We start from the raw sequence: 14,988 nt of genomic DNA, 5'->3' as shown, positions 1-14,988 counted from the left end.
TAAAATAGATAGCATTTTTCATGGAGAAGGTTAAGATAGGGAGCATGGGAAAGATTTCCAGCAGTCCCTGTGGGATTTCAGTGAAGAATCTGTGATAGATGAGATGAATCTCAGCAGCTCGGGGAAACCTCCAGAGGTGAGAGTCTGCATTTGGTTTAGGTCTCCGCCTTCCTGTCTGATGACTTTTTTCAGTAGCATTCCCAAACCTGGAAGGAAGAAAAGAGAGTGGGAAAGCAAGTTGAGGGGAGACCTTCAAAGGGCCGGCACAGTAGAAGGCTAGTAAAGTAAATAAATGCTGACCATAAAATCTGAATCAAGGAAGTGCAAAGCAAGGAAAACTAGAAGAGGCCTTGGTAAGGACTCCAGGGCTGGAGTGAAGACCAAAAGAAGGGTGAAGAGGTTCACACTCAAGTTCCTTAGAGGTCAGACCGTGGAAGATAAGCAGGGTCATCACATTTTCATTTGTAAGCACTGTAGTTTTTGAAGATAGTGTTTTCAACAGCAAATAAGATGTGAAAAGAAGGTGTACGATTTTAAAATGTGAATTATCAGGTGAGAGGAATATGTAAGACTGATGCACATATTTCCATCTTGATGCAAAGGAATTTTAGCATCACAGTTATTTTGTTTCTACTCCAGTTTGCTTGCTTTATGGTCTTTACTCCAAACTCGCTGATTCAACTTTGACTGTATAGGATTTTTTTCTTAATCCAAATTTGAATAGTAAAACTGTGGTTCATTTTATCCATTTGAGTGATATGCAAATTCATAAAAACTGAATTCATAGTCGGGAGGGACCCGTGAGATCATTTCCTCTAAGGTATGAAAGTGAACGTGTTGGTCGCTCAGTCATGTCCGACTCTTTGCGACCCCATGGACTGTTGCCCGCCAGGCTCCTCTGTCCATAGATTTTCTCCAGGCAAAAATACTGGAGTAGGTTGCTGTTCCCTTCTCCAGGGGATCTCCCTGACCCAGGGATCGTACCTGGGAACCTTCTGAGCCACTGGGGAAGCCCCCGTTGACTTTATAAATAGGAGGTCCTAATCCTCAAATCACTGCATATGGTGATTGCAGCCATGAAATTAAAAGACGCTTACTCCTTGGAAGGAAAGTTATGACCAACCTAGATAGCATATTAAAAAGCAGAAGCATTACTTTGCCAACAAATGTCCGTCTCGTCAAGGCTGTGGTTTTTCCAGTAGACATGTATGGATGTGAGAGCTGGACTGCGAAGAAAGCTGAGTGCCAAAGAATTGATGCTTTTGAACTGTGGTGTTGGAGAAGACTCTTGAGAGTCCCTTGGACTGCAAGGAGATCCAACCAGTCCATCCTAGAGGAGATCAGCCCTGGGTGTTCATTGGAAGGACTGATGTTGAAGCTGAAACTCCAGTCCTTTTGCCACCTCACGCGAAGAGTTGACTCATTGGAAAAGACCCTGATGCTGGGTAGGATTGGGGGCAGGAGGAGAAGGGGACGACAGAGGATGAGATGGCTGGATGGCATCACCGACTCGATGGACAGGGGTTTGGGTAAACTCCGGGAGTTGGTGATGGACAGGGAGGCCTGGCGTGCTGCGATTCATGGGATCGCAAAGAGTCGGACACGACTGAGCGACTGAACTGAACTAAACTGAAGCTCTGGATCAAGTGACTAGTTCATGGGTACAGAGCTGGTGAGTGGCAGAGCTGACACTGCACCTCAGGACTCCATTGAGTTCCCAGTTCTGACTCTGACTTGAGCAGCATAATGTTCCAGGCTGAAGTCTTTCGTGTACCTAATAGTTTGTACTCTAAAAACACTAAAACACAAGGTAGGATGTTATCTGAAGAACTTTCCTGTCATTACTTTTTCTGAACTTGTACTTTCCAGTTACAAAGCTATTGGCTTGACCATACTGAAATAGAAATCTGGCTGAAGCAGAACTCTACCATCTACCTTAGACTGCAGTTTATTCACAGCTAACTATTTTGAAGTTTAACACACACACAAAGATTATTAATAGGTGGGACTTTTAAATGTCAATAAATATAACAACATCTGGAATCACATTTTGGACTGAGTTCAGAAGTGAAAGAGTTTGTTACCCAGCGAGTGATTTTTTCACTTTTTAAAAAATACCACCTGTTGTGCCTCTCACCAGTTCTTGTCTCTCTGTCCCTCTCCTGTGCTGTTCTGTCTTCCTAGTAATGAAGAAAGATACCTAAGTAATGTGATCTGAGAAAAACTGGGATTTTGTTTTCAGAAAACATCAGAACTTTGTAAGGTTATTCGTGTTTTCCTTTTCATTCTAATATGTTGAGAAACATACAAACCAGTTGGAAATAATCCTGATTATTACCTATAAAATAATGGATTTCGCATGACAATACAAAAAGTGTACTTTAAATTGTAGTTGTATTTTAATGTAGACCCATTTTAAAAAATTAACTTTTACCGAAGTATAGTTTTAATGAAGTATAGCTTTACAATGCTCAGTTAGTTTCTACTGTACAGCAAAGTGAATCAGCTATACGTATACATAGATCCCCTCTTTTTAGGGTTTCCTTCAACACAGACCCATTTTTTAAAACCTTTTTACTTTGTATTGGGGTATAGCCAGTTAACAATGCTGTAATAGTTTCAGGTGAACAGCAAAGGGATCCAGCCATACATATACCTATAGCCATACTCCCCCAAACTCCCCTCCCATCCAGGCTGGCACATAACATTGAGCAGAGTTCTTGTGCTATACAGTAGGTCCTTGTTGGTTATCCATTTTAAATATAGCAGTGTATACGTGTCTATCCCAAACTCCCTAACCACTCCTGACAACCATAAGTTCATTCTCTAGGACTGTGAATCTGTTTCTGTTTTGTAAGTTTATTTGCATCATTTCTTTTTAAATTCACCTATAAGTGATGTCATACAATACAACATAGACTTTTTTAAAATAAAGTTATTAAACGTACAAATTAATGCCTTTGGTAAAAGCAGAAATAAGAGTTTACATATTTATGAGTTGGGGAGTTCAAGTCTTTGGTTTCTCTGACACCTTAACTAATTTAAGAGGTTTCCTGGAGTAATTTATGGGGTCCATACTCTAGAACCTTTGTTTACATCTCTTGGAACGATGAGCATAGTGAAATGGGGTTAGCTTTTTTATTAAACTAAACCAAAATACTATTCAGATGACCAAAGAATGGTTAAATACCTTCATTTTCATTTTTTAAATTTTTGATTAGAGGATAATTGCTTTACAATGTTGTGTTGGTTTCTGCCATACGAGAATGTGAATCAGCCGGAAGTATACATATATCCCCTCCCTCTTGGACCTCCCTCCCATCGCCCAACCGCATTCCGCCCCTCTAGACTGTCACAGAGCACAAGGTTGAGCTCCTTGTGTTACACTGCAACTTCCCACTAGCTATCTGTTTTACACGTGGTAATGTGTGTATTTCAATGATACTTCCTCAATTTGTCCCACCCTCTCCTTGCCCAGTTGTGTCCACAAGTCTGTTCTTTATGTCTGCATCTCTATTTCTGCCCTACAAATAGGCTCATCAGTATCACTTTTCTAGATTCCATATTTATGCGTTCTATACAATATTTGTTTTTCTCATTCTGATTTACTTCACTGTATAACAGGCTGTGAGTTCATCCACCTCACTAGAACTTACTCAAATTCATTCCTTTTTGTGGCTGAGTAATATTCTTTTGTACATATGTACCACAATTTCTTTATCCATTCATCTGTCGGTGGACATCTAGGTTGCTTCCATGCCCTAGCTATTATAAATAGTGCTGCAATGAATGTTGGGATATATGTGTCTTTTTGAATTATGGTTTTCTCAGAGTATATGCCCAGTAGTGGGATTGCTGAGTCATATGATAGTTTTATTCCTAGTTTTTAAATAAATCTCCATGATGGCTGTATCAATTTACATTTCTACCAACTGTGCAAGAGGGTTCCCTTTTTTCCATATCCTCTCTGGTATTTATTGTTTGTAGATGTTTTTATGATGGCTATTCTGACCAGTGTGAGGTGATACCTCGTTGTAGTTTTGATTTGGATTTTAATTCTTGGGTAGATTTTTAGGTGTTACAGCCTTTGTAATACATAAGGCATGAAGTCGGCATACCATAAGATTGCAAGGACTGAATCTTTCAGTGTATTTACTTGATTCAATATTTCTTATCCCTCCCTCCCTCTTTTTCTTCCCCAAAATTGGCTCTTTTTAAGGGAAATTTAGAAGATACAGAGGTGAAAGTTACCTTTCCTGCCCTCCAGAAGCTTATACGTTGTCTTTAATACACTGGTTTTCAAAATGTGGGTTTCAAACCAGCTGAGTCACCATCACCTATGGTCTTTTAGAAAAGCAAATTCTCAGGCCCCATCCCAGATCATCAGAATCAGAATCTTTGGGGATGAGCTGTAGCCATCTGCCTTCTCCCAAACTTTCTAGAATATTCTGGTGCATACTCAGGTTTGAGAACCACCAGTCTAATGACTAGAATTTTATACCTTTCTTATTTTTCTATCAGGGACTTCCCAGGTGGCGCTAGTGGTAAAAAACTCGCCAGCCAATGCAGGAGACATAAGAAATGAGGGTTCGATCCCTGGGTCAGGAAGATCCCCTGGAGGAGGAAATGGCAACCTATTCCAGAATTCTTGCCTGGAGAATCTCATGAACAGAGGAGCCTGGTGGGCTGCAGTCCATGGGGTCACAAAGAGTTGGCCCTCACTGAAACAACTTAGCATGCACACACGCATTTCTCTATCAAGGTAAAATCAACATATCATAAAATTCACTATTTTAAAATGTAGAATTCAGTGAGTTTTAGTGTATTTACAAAGTTATGAAACCATCAGCACTGGCTAATTCTAGAACATTTCTGTCACCCTGAAAGAAACTTGATTGCTGTTAGCAGTCACTCCCTCTGTCCTGTCTCTGCCCTCCAGCCCCTGGCAACCACTAATCTATAGATACATTTTGCCTCTATGGATTTGACTATTCTGGATATTTCATGTAAATGGAATCATATGATATGTGACCTTTTGTGTGTGGCTTTCGCTTAGCATAGTGTTTGCAAGGTTCATCCATGTTGTAATGTGTATCAGTGCTTTTATTCCTCCTTATGGCCAATAATATTCTATTGTATACATGCACTACATTTTGTTCATCCATGCAACACTTGGTGGACATTTGAATTGAGTTGATTCCTTAGTTGTTGTGAATAATGCTACTGTGAACATTCGTTATGAGCTCTTTTATGAACATAACATTTTCAATTCTCCTGAGTGTATACAGTTGATTCATCTTATTTGTGGTAGTTATATTCTTTAAAGTCTCTGCAAACACTGCATTAACGCATACTAAGTCACTGCTCTGCAGGGAAATACAGGCTTAGGTTCCTTCAAGCCTCTGGTCACATTTGTGACATCCAGTCAGTACCTACGCTTGTTAAGTGTGTGTTTCTGTTTAAAGATATCTTACCAAATATATGGGGCTTCCTCAGTGGTTCAGTTGGTAAATAATCTGCCTAACAATGCAGGAGACATAAGAGACATGGGTTCGATCCCTGGGTCAGGAGGATCTCCTAGAGCAGAAAATGGCAACCCACTCCAGTGTTTCTTGCCTGGAAAATTCCATGGACAGAGGAGTCTGGTGGGCAACAGTCCATGGGGTTGCAAAGAGTTGAACATGACTGAGCACATGTCTAGTATATATTGTTGACTCATTAACATTGAACTCATATCCAGCAGCACTATAACTCACTCCTAAATAAAGCTTATTGAGCACATGTATTTTCTCTATAAGGCACATCACAGCCTTCTTGAGCTTTGAAACTCCAGACAGCACTGTATATGACACTTCAGGACCATTTTGAACAGTGAAATTGCCAACAAAAGGCATGAAAATGTGAAAAACGTGACCCCGGAATAGACTGCAAAAGGAACACTTGTTTTCAAGGTGAGAGCTGAAACAAGAAGGCAGTATGTCACCTTGCTGAACCTCACCTGGGAACTTGTGTGATAGAGGACTCAAATTTCCCCCTATTCTGTGCATGTTCATGTTGAAGGACTGAGAAACACCATGAAGATTATTTGGGGCTTACAAATAAATTTTAGCATGTAGGTGTGTTTGCAAATACGGAATCCACAAATAATAAGGATCAACTGTACCTGGGAGTAAAATTGCTGTGTCATATGGTAACTCTGTGTTTATTTTTTTGAGAAACTGCTGGACTGTTTTCCATAGTGGCTATACTGTTTTACATTCCCACCGATGTTGTATGACATTCCAGTTTTTCCTTACCAACTCTTCTTCTCTCTCTCCTTCCCTTCTCCCTTCCTTCCTTTCCTCTCCCTTTCCTTCCTTCCCACTCTTCTTCCTTCCTTTTCTTCCTTTCTTCCCTCCCTCCCTTATTCCTTCCTCTCTTGTTTTTGACTATAGCTATCTTGTGCTAAGTCACTTCGTGTCCAGCTCTTTGCGACTCAGCTTCCTCTATCCTTGAGATTCTCCAGGCAAGGATAGTGGAGTGGGTTGCTGTGCCCTCCGCCAGGGAATCTTCCCGATCCAGGGATCAAACCCGTGTCTCCTGTGGCTCCTGCATTGCAGGCAGATTCTTTAAACCACTGAGCCACCAGGGAAGCCCTAGGTATCCTTGTGACTGTCAAGTGGTCTCTCATTGTGGTTTTAATTTGCATTTCCTTAGTAACTAGTGATGCTGAGCATCCTTTTATGTGCATATTAGCCATCTGTATATTTTCTTTGGAAAAATCTCTAAGGTTCTAAAACTTTTCCTATTTTTAAATTGGATTATTTGTCTTTTTATTGTTGAGTTGTAAGTTTTATATATTATAATTACTAGCCCTGTAGATATGTGGTTTGCAAATATTTTCTCCCATTCAAAAGGTTTTTTCACTTTCTTGATAATGTTCTTTGATATATAAAATTTTTTATTTTGATGAAGCCCAATTTCATCTATTTTTTTCTTTGGCTGCTTGTATTACTTCTTTAATTTTGAAATTGCTATCAATTCAGCCCGTTGTAAGAGTTGTTTACACATTTTTATTAAAGAAGTCATAAAAAGTTAGATTTCATGGATTCAGTAAATTATCACTTATTTGCCAATAGCTGTCAAGCATTTGTTTGCAGGTATTTGTGAGGTTTTTATGTTGTTGTGGCTGTGGAATTTTAAATCAACAGGACCACAAATTTATAAAAAGCAGTGTCAAATTCATTTAACTGTTTTTATTAAGGACAATTGAAGAGAAACACTTAAAGCTGCTTTAAATAATACTTTCTGTTTTAATAAAGAAGGCTGCCTGTTTGAAAAACTATGAACTTTCTGCCTTAAAAGCAAAGTCTCAAGAGCCATTTGTGAAAGAACACAAGAATCCCCGGAACTTGGAAATAAACACGGATTGGTGTTTATTTGTGTTAGTTTAAATGCAGTAGCCCTATGTGTCAGAAAACTGAATCTGCAACACTTAAGTTAGGCTAAGCAAGCAAATAATGTCTGCTAACATGGCTTTAATCTACTAAGTAACTTTAAGTCCAAAAGATCAAAGGAAGTTATAACTAAAAACAGTCCTTCTGCAATTTCCCTGTAGAAGCAGGAAAAGGCTAGAAATTACATGTCAGCTTCATATCCTGGCTTGCTGACCTTGTGCTCAGATCAAGCCCCTCTGTATGCCAGCTGTTACCATTACCGAAACCTTGCCCCCAGGGGTTAAGTAGGAGAAAACCTCTCCTGTCCTATAGGAGAGCAAACTCAGAAAGTTCCAGCCCCTAACATGCCTAATTCAAAGCCATCTGCATGTGCTTGTCATTCGGTCTGTCCTGCCGCTCCAAGGAGCTGCTCCTGCGACTCTGTGGTCGCCCTCTGCTGTGCTGTGTTCCTGCGGCCACTTTCGGCTGTTGCCACTGCAGTCACTTGCAGACCAAACTGAACCAGGAACGCTGCTTCTCTTAACAGAAAGGTAATACATTTACTCTTGCTTCTGTGAGTGATTTGGGGAGAATTTCTTTTAAAACTGAACTTTGCTGTGTGCTTCTCAGACTGAATTTAAAATTCCAGCTCACAGTTTTCTTTTCAGTGTAAGCTTTGAACGGCATCTGAATGCATTAAAGTCCCTCATGAAGTGTTTTGAATGTTAGTCTAGCACAGTAGGGTAAGGTAAGCTGTTTCTTAACGTTTATGCTAATGTGCTTTCTTTACGAAGTTGGGAAGAAACCTCAGATGTCAAGTTATTTAGCTGTTTCATGCTTTGAGGTTCTTCTTTAACCACTTTCTAATCAGAAAAGTTGGAAAATAAATGCTTCTCTCATTGCCAGTTGGTCAAAAAATAGATGTAGAATTGTAGGAAATGCTTTAATCACTTTTTGTGAATTAAATGTTGTAAGAAAATAGTAAAATATTAGCACCTTCCAGCTTTTAAAAAGAGAAGTTGGGAGCTAAGCTTGGGAGCCAAGCTTCCATAGCAAGTTTAACTTTTATCAATGTTCATTTTAAACACAGAGCTTGCTCTACACTCTCAAGTTGTTTTTGAGATGATTAAATGTTTCATGTATTATGTTCATTTTAATGGTGGCAATAATAGCTACATTATAATTGGATTTATTACCCATAGTAGAAAACAGAATGTATTTGCCATGTTTACTTTTGCTTAAAATTAAAGTGGATGATTTATATGTGACTGGTAGAAAATTTCAAACTAGATTAACTTACGAAATATTTTTGTTGTGTAACGAAATGTGAAAATTTTCTAAACCAAGTGGGTAAAATATTAGCAGAAACTGGAGTATATCATTGCAAATCATTGACAGAACATAAATGATTTTTTCAGGGATAATGTAAAAAGTGAACAACATACTTTACAGTTTGCTAAAATTTTCTGTAATAGGTATTCCTGTTGGAAGGAAAAGAATGAATATGTCCTGTTTACCCACAGGAGGGATATCTTAGATAATAGTACTTATACTTAAGAAAACTCCAGTTCCCTTTGATGGCTGGGAAGTCACTAAACTATGTAAATAAACTCTAGAATGTTCCACTGGTAGACAGTGGCTTTACCACTTCCCATGGTTTTAATGTCGGCTGACACATTTCTACTTTTTAAAGTGTTAAACAGTCTTGGCATTATTTTTAAAATATCGTTTTTAAAAAATTACTGTATTTTAAAAATTGCATCTCTTAATAAACTATCTTATGCTTTCATTGCCAAATCTTGAATATTTTATTGGTTGATTATACTTCATTTGTCAGTTTTTGTTTCAGTATACAAAGATAAGGCAAAGTATTTTTTATGTGTCTTCTACGTTTCATACAGCTTGCATATTAGACATGGATTATAGAATTATGAGCATGAGCTATTTGCATTGATTATGAAAAGTGTGTAATGTTTAAGTGTCTGAAATGATTGACCTACAAAGCAATGTAGTAAAATACATGTTAACCTTGCCTCAGTCCGGGAAATGATATGTATTATAAAATGGATTTGTCCAAAATTTTAGTCTAGTTCCAGTTGTCTTTTTGGTGTGTATTAAACCACTCAACCCTTTTCTGGTAACGGGGGGTCTGCCTTTCAGTGTTCGCTGTGCATCAGTCCTTTACCTTCATTCTAAGTACTTTGATTTCTGGGATTGGGTCAGAGCCACCCTCAGCAGTACAACTCTTACAGCTCAGTATGGGTGATGGAAGCCTTGGCACACTGACTATATGAACATTTCTGATTTTTTCCAAAATTGCAGTTCCTTATCACATCCTAACACGGGAGAGAAAACTGAGTGTTTAGGATCGAGACAGATGAACTGCTTAACCTCTCAGCCTTTTGGAAAAATATGAAGCAAAAGAACTAAATTAATGAGTAAAGCAAGAGTTGGGGAAGAGGGTGACCCTTTGTTCTCTCTCTCTTAATTTCTATTCTTTTATCATTTTAATCACTATTCAACAGGCTCACTTATTTCAGGCTCACATATTAGATTCCAAAAACACTATTCACAGGGAACATGGTAGGTACTTATTATATGCTTGCTAAATAAGGACACTCACCTATTGAACTGAAAAATACAATTTAATTACCTTTGTGAGCAAATGAAATTCCCACTTGAACAATGTAAATGAAATTTCATTTCACCTAATACATACAGGAAAGAAAACAGCAGAATTCACAAGCATTTATAATGGTAATTTAAGTCAGGAATAGAAAAAGATTTATGAAAGGTGTACCCAGACTCTTGCTAAGGGTTACTTTACTGATCCAATCCAAGTAAGAAAGCCAATCAAAATTTGATGTTTTTCTAAGCTGAAAGTAAATCTCAGTGTCCTTTATTTAAGTAAAAAGATGTCCTCAATTGTGTCTCATACAAATACCTTGAGATATGTCTTCCAAGTTGCTCTGTAGACTAAAGGATACCCCTGAGACTTGATTTGCTGAACTCTGCAGGGAAGAACCCATTTGGGGAGCTGCTTGAGGAAATTTGATTTGCTGCTTCTCAAACTTCACATAACAGCAGGGCGCAGAGCCTGGTGTCAGATGCTTAGCATTGGTGGGAAAAGCTTAGATAATTCTTAAGTGTAGGATGAAGAAACAACAGGTTACCATTTAAATCAAACAACTTTCAAGCGCTTAATGGTGATTGATATCAGGGTTTGGCTTTACGGAAGACGTTTTAAAAATTCCTTCACATTCTTTTGCTTCACAGTGTGTGGATGTAGAATTTTCTAATTTTGATTTATCTCTGTGATGGTGTTTTCCTTTGAGCTGCTAAATTTTGAGGTTTTGAGATGTGTGAAATATTCAACATTCATGGTGTCTTTAGATTTGCTTGTGATCTCTGTTCAACAACATGAGTCAAGCTCAATCACACGATTCTGTTTCTACTGGGGAAGAGCTGTAGTGATACAGACAGATTGCTCAATGCTTTGTGATTTTAGTTGGGGCAAAATAATTTCAGATGAACTCTTATGACCTAAAGATAGACCTATCACATCTTGGGGGTTCTGTTTATTACCAAAGCATCTTGTGATTAATTGTGTGTGTGTTTTTTTTTAGTGGGATACGAGGCTAGTTTAGGAGGTCTGGTGTCTGGAGGCTGTCTGACTCTAGAACGTTTAAAATGCTTAAAATGCAATCAGAAGGCTTTTTCTTTCTTTTTCCTTTCCTTTTCCTTCCTTCCTCCCCTCTCTTTATTTTTCCTTCTTGCTTTCTTCCTTCTTTCTCTCTCTCCCGTTCTTTCTTCCTCTTTTTGGCACAAAGCTTTAGGAAGCATGCTCTTTTAATAGAGAGGCTTGGGACTTCACACTGGAGATTGACCAGGGGTTGGGGAGAAATTTTTTTCTTGAGGGTTAAATAAACTTGTTAGTCAAATTGGCTATATCCTAAACTATATTCAGATGATCTATAAGTATGGGCTTGGCCAAAGAGTTCATTCATGTTTTAACGTAACATCTTATGACTAACCCAGTAATTGAGACCATGTGACAAGTTGTTTTGTGTTTCCACAACATTGTTCCACATGAATTTCACACTGTTGCCTCTCAAACTAATGTGTTATTGAGGATTTCTCTTCCCTGAACCCTTGTCCCCACCCTTATAACTTCAAGGGTAACCCAAAAAGAAGTAAAATTAATCCAAATACTATAATACATGTCTAACATGAAGTACCAGGTCCAAATGTTTCGAATATACAGTAACATTCTGCATTTCAAGCAATATTTTCTGAATCAGTATTGAATATTTTGAGAGTTAGTTGCTTGCTCTATAAATTGATCAGCATTAATTAAATAAAGTATAAATCAGTAGTTCTCAATCCTAGCTGCACATTACAGTCATCTGGGGAGTATTTAAATAATGCTAACGCCCGTAGCCCATTACAATATGAATTAAATCATAACCTCTGGGGCCTGAGCCCTGTGTCTGTAATTGTTTCGTATTACTGAAGTGATTCTAATATGTAGGAGGAGTTGAAATCGCGGTAATAGACTTGTAACTTTGTGAATATTTTTTATACTGATTATGTTCCCTTCAAGACATGCAGCAGAGTCCAGATGAATGTCTCAGCTGGTTCTTGAGTTAGATAACAACTTTTTAGGGGGCTTTCTAGAATTTTTTTTGAAAGACCAGAGATTGACATTTTTTTAAAAAATTGAAGTATAGTTGATTTACAATGTTGTGCCAATCTCTGCTGTACAGCAGAGTGACTCAGTCACGCATATATATATATACTCTCTTTTAAATGTTCTTTTCCATTATGGTTTATCACAGGATATTCAGTATGGTTCCCTATACTGTACAGTAGAATCTTGTTTATCCATTCTAAATGTGATAGTTTGCATCTGCCAACCCCAAACTCCTTCAACCTATCTGATTATAGAAACTTCTCTAGTTTTATTTTGTGTATTCTTAGTTATGCAAGTGAACATAAAATCTTCAGATTTAGCGTTAAATTGTTGCAGCATAATAGAATTGAAACTCATCCAAAATAGGAATGTGAAAACAAAAGAATACTTTCTCTTTTTTAAGAGCATTGATATTTATGGATATAATATTGTTAAGTGTGGGGGAAAAGTGGTGAATATTTTGTGGAGTGATGATTTTGGTAGGTGAACCTGGAAAAGAGAGCTCTAAAAACTGCTTTAATAGCTACAGTATAGTGATAGGGCTCTTGAAATGTATATTTAGATAGAGAAGTGTTTATATTGGAAAGAGAATGTTCTCGACTATCATTTATCCCAGACTATAAAAGATAAACTTTCTTACACCCACATTTCTCTTCTCACATAGACCTGCTACCAAAGGTACATTAAATATAAAACATGAGAAAAATGAGAGTAATGTTTCTACAGCCATAAAATTCCTATCACTCAATCCTATAATATGAAGCTCAGCTAACACATATCTAGCAATAAGACTGTTTCCCAAATTCAGGGTCTTCAGATTTGCTATGGCAGTATAATACCTTCCTAACATTGTCTAACTCATCTGTCAATATAGTTTTGTAAATCTGGGCAGAGGCAAAACTGTATCTGTTCATTTAAAATTTTCTTCTGTATCATTGAGCTGTTTGTAAATATTATGATTGTTGTTTAGTCGCTAAGTCAGGTCCAACTCTTGTGCAACCCTATGGACTAGCACACCAGGCTCCTCTGTCCATGGGATTTCCTGGGCAAGAATACTGGAGTGAGTTGCCATTTCCTTCTCCAGGGGATCTTTCTGATCCAAGGATCAAGTCTGTGTCTCCTACATTGGCAGGCAGATTCTTTACCACTGAGTCACCTGGTCAATGGACATGAATTTGAGCATACTTCAGGTGATAATGGAGGACAGAAGAGCCTGGCATGCTACAGTTCATGGGGTCACAAAAAGTCAGATACAACTTAGAGACTGAACAAAAACAACAACAAGTATTATGAATGGTTTTTGTAAAAATGAAGCATATAGCAATTTATTGGTGCCTTTATCAATATATATCTTGTGTATAATCCTATTTAAGAGGTTATATAAAAATGATCCTAAAAGAGATCAATCCTGGGTGTTCATTGGAAGGTCTGATGTTGAAGCTGAAACTCCAATACTTTGGCCACCTCATGCGAAGGGTTGACTCATTGGAAAAGACCCTAATGCTGGGTAGGATTGGGGGCGGGAGGAGAAGGGGACGACAGAGGATGAGATGGTTGGATGGCATCACCGACTCGATGAACATGGGTTTGAGTAGACTCCGGGAGTTGGTGATGGACAGAGAGGCCTGGCGTGCTGCAATTCATGGGGTCCCAAAGAGTCGGACACGACTGAGCGACTGAACTGAACTGATTAAAATGTTAGGTGTATTTCATTTTCAAAGATGTGGTTTGTTATTATAAGTTGAAACTACCTTCTTGATAATACAAAGTTAAAGGAAACAGTGAGTTTTCATTGTAAAAGTATAGTGATTCCTTGCTTTCGGACTACCTAGAACTCAGTTTGCTTTCTCATGGTGTGATGGAAAGTATAGTAGTACCTAATGGGTTCTTACAAAATGTTTGTTTAGTAGTATAGATTCTCAAATGTATAACATTGTTTCCTTGAGAAAATGGCTTATAATTTATTGTAGTTTATGATTAAGGGAAATGATATCAATAATGCCTTATTTCTGTAGAGTTCTTTGCAACACATAAAATGCTTATAGGTGATTAAATGAAGATATTTAAAGTGTTCTTATTGAAAGAGAGTTTTACCATAGAAAGTTCATGAACTCAAAGAAAAATAAGAAAATTTAATTTGTCTCAGAAGGGGAGAAGATTGTTTCTTTATTTAAGACTATACTTTTTAGTTCCCTAAAAGGACATGATTCATTGATTAAAGACACAGATTTTGCTGCCAGGTAACGACTATGTTGTTTTAAAATAGTCCAAATACTACATGACAACAAAAATCAATCCATCACCTTGCTTTTCACTGTTTGCATTTTATAATATATGGGTGGATAGCACTTCTTTTAATTCAGTGAAATATGTCTCTGACACTCTTGAATGCTGAATTGTATCATTTAAAACTGTCTTGGGAAATATTGAGTTCAGAGGATATTTTTCATGTGGACCTTCAGACTGAATTTCGTATCAGTATCCTCCAGTGGTCCTATAAAAGCTAGTTGAACTTGGCATTGCCCTAGAAGCGTCTTGAGATTGTTAGAGAGGCCTTACTTTCAGAGACATGCTGGTCTGAGATTGAATCCCAGCATGTGACTTGGATTAGTTACACTATGATATTTTTGACCGTCAATTTTCTCTAAAATGGGTTTAATAAGATCTTTGTAGAGGTATTGTGAGGGAAGTGTCTGACACAGTGAGATGTTAAAACACACACACACACGCACATTTGGGTAGCCCTTTGAAGGGAAGTACATAGTTAGAGACAAAAACCTGGCTGGTGTCCTTCTACCATCCAGTTTTAATAGCTCCACTCTAGAAGATACTTCAGATATTCTTTGCCAATTTCTCTGGTGCATTTAGAGAAGCTGTTTA

General features: G+C 37.9%; 1 protein-coding gene across 14 annotated transcripts in view; it reads left to right on the top strand.

Annotated features, from left to right (window-relative positions):
• DISP1 (dispatched RND transporter family member 1) overlaps positions 1-14,988 on the top strand; it is a 229,175-nt gene that overhangs the window by 142,902 nt on the left and 71,285 nt on the right. For 2 of the 14 annotated variants that reach the window (XM_081489861.1, XM_081489862.1), the window contains one exon: positions 4,522-4,762. The exons of 10 other annotated variants lie outside the window; for them this stretch is intronic. The gene's annotated coding sequence lies outside the window, so the exon portion shown is untranslated. Of the gene's footprint in view, positions 1-4,521; positions 4,763-7,801; positions 7,967-14,988 lie in introns of those variants that run through there. 2 more of the 14 variants (XM_081489869.1, XM_081489860.1) reach the window with 1 other exon arrangement.

This window comes from Giraffa tippelskirchi, chromosome 5, assembly GCF_054371585.1.
Source record: "Giraffa tippelskirchi isolate mGirTip1 chromosome 5, T2T-mGirTip1v1.2.pri, whole genome shotgun sequence".
NCBI classification, from domain to species: domain Eukaryota; kingdom Metazoa; phylum Chordata; class Mammalia; order Artiodactyla; family Giraffidae; genus Giraffa; species Giraffa tippelskirchi.
The sequence above is the reverse complement of the archived record's forward strand: the minus strand, read 5'-3'. Positions and strand labels throughout refer to the sequence as shown.